Source organism: Solea senegalensis, unplaced genomic scaffold (genome assembly GCF_019176455.1).
Source record: "Solea senegalensis isolate Sse05_10M unplaced genomic scaffold, IFAPA_SoseM_1 scf7180000017053, whole genome shotgun sequence".
Taxonomy (NCBI): domain Eukaryota; kingdom Metazoa; phylum Chordata; class Actinopteri; order Pleuronectiformes; family Soleidae; genus Solea; species Solea senegalensis.
Genome location: NW_025322218.1, coordinates 1 through 5,099, shown reverse-complemented (window position 1 = coordinate 5,099; position 5,099 = coordinate 1). Strand labels below are relative to the sequence as shown.

Below are 5,099 nucleotides of genomic sequence, written 5' to 3'. Positions count from 1 at the left end.
ATGGTGCACCGTTCCTGGTGGCACTGCAATACCAGGTCAATGCAAGGAGTGAAGACAGCAAGCCCCAGGTTTCACCTCCCACTGCTCAAAAATGCATTTAATATTTAATCCCCATATAGAGGACATATCAGATATTAAACTGATAAGAACAGATACTACACTTGATCTTAGCCAAAAGGCCGAGAAGCTAGCCCACAGGTGTCTGCGGCCAACCCAAGATCTTGGCACACAAGTCAGTTGTTGTGGTGCCATGTTTTTAAGGGCGCATAACAAAGGCTGCTGCTGCTGATCACCTCCGCCCCAAGGGTGACCTAAGTGCACCTCTGAGCCTTGACAGACAGCTGCTTGACATTTGACACACTCAAAGGGCGCAGCCTTACAGCAAAGCCCACCAAAAATAACTTAAACTCTTGAACGTCCCTCTCCACGGAAGTCTTTAGTAAAAGGCGAAAGCCTTGTGCATTTTGAAGAGAAACCAGAGTCAACGTAGCCCCTGTCCTGGAGAGCAGCCGAGGAGTCTATCCGCCGGAGTCACCACAGTCTCGGTCGGCCGGCCGGCCGGCCACCTTGGGACGGCCTTCCTTCAACGTTTTTGCTTAGTCGGCCAATAAACCGCCCAGATTTGACTGCATGTTTGGAAGCGCTTTCCTACTGTCGGTTGTGCGCTGCAGTTTTCTATCAGTCGCTGAGGCTGTGGCACATTCCTCGCTCACTGGCACACCTCCAACATTTAGTGGTAGACGTGAGTGCATGAGCAAAGCAGCTCCGTGTCACACTGAGCAGTACAAACTGCCGGGCCATTTCCCACCTCATCCGGGCGTCTGAAATGGGGAGTTGCTCCTGGCATCACTTCAACATCAGGTCACTGCACGGAGTGAACAGAGCAAGCGCCAAAGTATTAACCCTTGGCATGATGGCCATGGATCCCTCTCCAACAATCGAGTTCTTCTACAAAGAGTTGGGAAAGGGAGCGTGACATTTGCTTTGAGCTGAAAGACAACACCCACAACCATCACGTTCCCAGCAACTTGGAAAGACTGGGGATGTTGCTCCGCAAGGACGTGAGAAGTGTGGAGATGGGCACACAACGTGGAACTTCGGGCGGCTGACCTTTGCTTACAACGACATCATCGGGGGAAAGCGCGGACGCAGCACCCCACTAGCAAAAATTATGCAGTCAAGACTCCCACGTTTGGGGAATTTGCAGGGGTCAACACAGCCGGAGTGCAATGGCTGAGCCTCGCCCTGGGTGAACCGCCTGCTTGATCATGGTATCTCCCCTGCCAGGTAAGTATGAGGTGTACTCGCCAAACACCGGGTGGCTCTTGCCAGACACAGCTCTTGGCTGATGGTGCTGGAAATGAATAATCCCAGAGGCCAATGCCTTGACTCAGTTGCTCGTTAATGCTGTGCTATGTTCAACTTCAACCTCCAGCACACATTGGAGAGGAAACACTCGACCCTTTTTACTGGCATACCTGGCTGTCGTTTCCTATAGATTCAGCAACAACTGGACATGACGGCACCAACAGCCGCTTGCCCATCTCGGTGTCGCTTCCCGATACTGGACTAGAGTGTAGCATGTGGTGGAGATAAAGGCTGAAGTGCAGTGTGTCCGAAAGGCTGACTTTTGAGCCCCGCCACGCGCAGGGGGCCTTGCCCAGTCCATAAAAGCAGTCTGTGTCCCCAACCCCCTGGCTTACGGCCATACCACCCTGAGCACGCCCGATCTCGTCTGATCTCGGAAGCCAAGCAGAGTCGGGCCTGGTTAGTACTTGGATGGGAGACCGCCTGGGAATACCAGGTGCTGTAAGCTTTTACACCGCTGCACGCTTTTACACTGCTGCTTCCTTACATGAAACATGCCCCTCCACGAGCAGGGGCCTTGCCTAGTCCATAAAGGCACTCTCTGTCGCCAGCCTCGCTTACGCCATACTGAGCACCATCTCGTCTGATCTCGGAAGCTAAGCAGGGTCGGGCCGGGTTAGTACTTGGATGGGAGACCGCCTGGGAATACCAGGTGCTGTAAGCTTTTACGCTACTGCTGCTGCTGCTTCCTTACAAGAAACATGGGCTCGCAATTAAATTGACGCACAGGCACGGGTTGATGTCTTTCTGGTTTCAGCTAAGCTTTGCTTTTCACAGAAAAAAGAGAATGGTGCACCGTTCCTGGTGGCACTGCAATACCAGGTCAATGCAAGGAGTGAAGAGAGCAAGCCCCAGTTTCCACCTCCCACTGCTCAAAAATGCATTTAATATTTAATCCCCATATAGAGGACATATCAGATATTAAACTGATAAGAACAGATACTACACTTGATCTTAGCCAAAAGGCCGAGAAGCGATGGCCCACAGGTGTCTGGGGCCAACCCAAGATCTTGGCACACAAGTCAGTTGTTGTGGTGCCATGTTTTTATACATAACAAAGGCTGCTGCTGCTGATCACCCTCCCCAAGGTTGAGGCACCTCTGGAGCCTTGACAGACAGCTGCTTGACATTTGGATTACACCTAAAGGGCGAGCCTTACAGCAAAGCCCACCAAAAATAACTTTAAACTCTTGAACTTTCCACGGAAGTCTTTAGTAAAAAGGCTTTTGAAGAGAAACCAGAGTCAACGTAGCCCCTGTCCTGGAGAGCAGCCGAGGAGTCTATCCGAGTCAACATTAGTTCGTCACGGGCCGGGCCGCTGAATTTTGGGACGCTCAACGCTTTTGCTTAGTCGCCAATAAACCAAGCATTGTGATTTGACTGCATGCTGGAAGCCGCCTTACTGTCGGTTGTGCGCTGCAGTTTTCTTATCAGTCGCTGAGGCTGTGGCACATTCCTCGCTCACTGGCACACCTCCAACATTTAGTGGTAGACGTGAGTGCATGAGCAAAGCAGCTCCGTGTCACACTGAGCAGTACAAACTGCCGGGCCATTTCCCACCTCATCCGGGCTTCTGAAATGGTGAGTTGCTCCTGGCATCACTTCAACATCAGGTCACTGCACGGAGTGAACAGAGCAAGCGCCAAAGTATTAACCCTTGGCATGATGGCCATGGATCCATCTCCAACAATCGAGTTCTCCTACAAAGAGTTGGGAAAGGGAGCGTGACATTTGCTTTGAGCTAAAAGACAACACCCACAACCATCACGTTCCCAGCAACTTGGAAAGACTGGGGATGTTGCTCCGCAAGGACGTGAGAAGTTTGGAGATGGGCACACAACGTTGAACTTCGGGCGGCTGACCTTTGCTTACAACGACATCATCGGGGAAAGCGCGGACGCAGCACCCCACTAGCAAAAATTATGCAGTCAAGACTCCCACGTTTGGGGAATTTGCAGGGGTCAACACAGCCGGAGTGCAATGGCTGAGCCTCGCTTCTGGTGAACCGCCTGTCATGGTATCTCCCTGCCAGGTAAGTATGAGGTAAAAATGCCAACACCGGTGGTTCTTGCCAGCCACAGCCTTGGCTGATGGTGCTGGAAATGAATAATCCCAGAGGCCAACGCCTTTGACTCAGTTGCTCGTTAGTTATGTCTAACTCTCAACCTCCAGCACACATTGGAGAGGAACACTTCTAATCTTTACTGGGTATCTATTGCTTCCTATAGATTCAGCAACAACTGGACATGACGGCACCAACAGCCGCTTGCCCATCTCGGTGTCGCTTCCCGATACTGGACTAGAGGGTAGCATGTGGTGGAGATAAAGGCTGAAATGCAGTGTGTCCGAAAGGCTGACTTTTGAGCCCCGCCACGCGCAGGGGGCCTTGCCCAGTCCATAAAAGCAGTCTGTCTCCCCAACCCCCCGGCTTACGGCCATACCACCCTGAGCACGCCCGATCTCGTCTGATCTCGGAAGCCAAGCAGGGTCGGGCCTGGTTAGTACTTGGATGGGAGACCGCCTGGGAATACCAGGTGCTGTAGCTTTTACACCGCTGCACGCTTACACTGCTGCTTCCTTTACAAGAAATGCTCCCCTCCACCAGCAGGGCCTTGCCTAGTCCATAAAGTACTTCGTCGCCAGCTCCTCGGGTTCACGGGCCATACCAATTTGAGTACTGCATCTCGCCTGATCTCGGAAGGTGGCCTGGGCCGGGTTAGGCATCGATGGAGACCTTCTGGGAATACCCAGGTGCTGTAAGCTTACGCTGCTGCTGCTGCTTCCTTTACAACAAAACATGGGCTCAAGAATCTGACGCATTGCAACGGGAAGGATGTTTGGTTTCAGCTTCGCTTTGCTTTTCACAGAAAAAAGAGAATGGTGCAACGTTCCTGGTGGCACTGCAATACCAGGTCAATGCAAGGAGTGAAGAGAGCAAGCCCCAGTTTTCACCTCCCACTGCTCAAAAATTCATTTAATATTTAATCCCCATATAGAGGACATATCAGATATTAAACTGATAAGAACAGATACTACACTTGATCTTAGCCAAAAGGCCGAGAAGCGATGGCCCACAGGTGTCTGGGGCCAACCCAAGATCTTGGCACACAAGTCAGTTGTTGTGGTGCCATGTTTTTAAGGGCGCATAACAAAGGCTGCTGCTGCTGATCACCTCCGCCCCAAGGTTGACCTAAGTGCACCTCTGAGCCTTGACAGACAGCTGCTTGACATTTGACACACTCAAAGGGCGCAGCCTTACAGCAAAGCCCACCAAAAATAACTTAAACTCTTGAACGTCCCTCTCCACGGAAGTCTTTAGTAAAAGGCGAAAGACTTGTGCATTTTGAAGAGAAACCAGAGTCAACGTAGCCCCTGTCCTGGAGAGCAGCCGAGGAGTCTATCCGCCGGAGTCACCACAGTCTCGGTCACCTTGGGACGGCCTTCCTTCAACGTTTTTGCTTAGTCGGCCAATAAACCGCCCAGATTTGACTGCATGTTTGGAAGCGCTTTCCTACTGTCGGTTGTGCGCTGCAGTTTTCTATCAGTCGCTGAGGCTGTGGCACATTCCTCGCTCACTGGCACACCTCCAACATTTAGTGGTAGACGTGAGTGCATGAGCAAAGCAGCTCCGTGTCACACTGAGCAGTACAAACTGCCGGGCCATTTCCCACCTCATCCGGGCTTCTGAAATGGTGAGTTGCTCCTGGCATCACTTCAACATCAGGTCACTG

The 5,099-nt window shown here is 51.8% G+C and overlaps 9 non-coding genes across 9 annotated transcripts; 2 read left to right on the top strand and 7 right to left on the bottom strand.

The window, feature by feature from the left end:
- LOC122763795 lies at positions 1 to 191 on the bottom strand. The gene has a single exon (XR_006359389.1). It is a non-coding gene; the product is annotated as a U2 spliceosomal RNA (small nuclear RNA).
- A 180-nt stretch (positions 192 to 371) lies between these two features.
- Positions 372 to 484, bottom strand: LOC122763797. Its single transcript, XR_006359391.1, has one exon. It is a non-coding gene; the product is annotated as a U5 spliceosomal RNA (small nuclear RNA).
- A 647-nt stretch (positions 485 to 1,131) lies between these two features.
- On the bottom strand, positions 1,132 to 1,295 carry LOC122763799. The gene has a single exon (XR_006359393.1). It is a non-coding gene; the product is annotated as a U1 spliceosomal RNA (small nuclear RNA).
- A 402-nt stretch (positions 1,296 to 1,697) lies between these two features.
- On the top strand, positions 1,698 to 1,816 carry LOC122763792. The gene has a single exon (XR_006359386.1). It is a non-coding gene; the product is annotated as a 5S ribosomal RNA (ribosomal RNA).
- Positions 1,817 to 2,153: 337 nt separating this feature from the next.
- LOC122763793 lies at positions 2,154 to 2,346 on the bottom strand. The gene has a single exon (XR_006359387.1). It is a non-coding gene; the product is annotated as a U2 spliceosomal RNA (small nuclear RNA).
- A 904-nt stretch (positions 2,347 to 3,250) lies between these two features.
- LOC122763800 lies at positions 3,251 to 3,408 on the bottom strand. The gene has a single exon (XR_006359394.1). It is a non-coding gene; the product is annotated as a U1 spliceosomal RNA (small nuclear RNA).
- Positions 3,409 to 3,795: 387 nt separating this feature from the next.
- LOC122763798 lies at positions 3,796 to 3,914 on the top strand. The gene has a single exon (XR_006359392.1). It is a non-coding gene; the product is annotated as a 5S ribosomal RNA (ribosomal RNA).
- Positions 3,915 to 4,243: 329 nt separating this feature from the next.
- On the bottom strand, positions 4,244 to 4,436 carry LOC122763794. Its single transcript, XR_006359388.1, has one exon. It is a non-coding gene; the product is annotated as a U2 spliceosomal RNA (small nuclear RNA).
- A 182-nt stretch (positions 4,437 to 4,618) lies between these two features.
- On the bottom strand, positions 4,619 to 4,731 carry LOC122763796. Its single transcript, XR_006359390.1, has one exon. It is a non-coding gene; the product is annotated as a U5 spliceosomal RNA (small nuclear RNA).
- Positions 4,732 to 5,099: the final 368 nt, after the last annotated feature.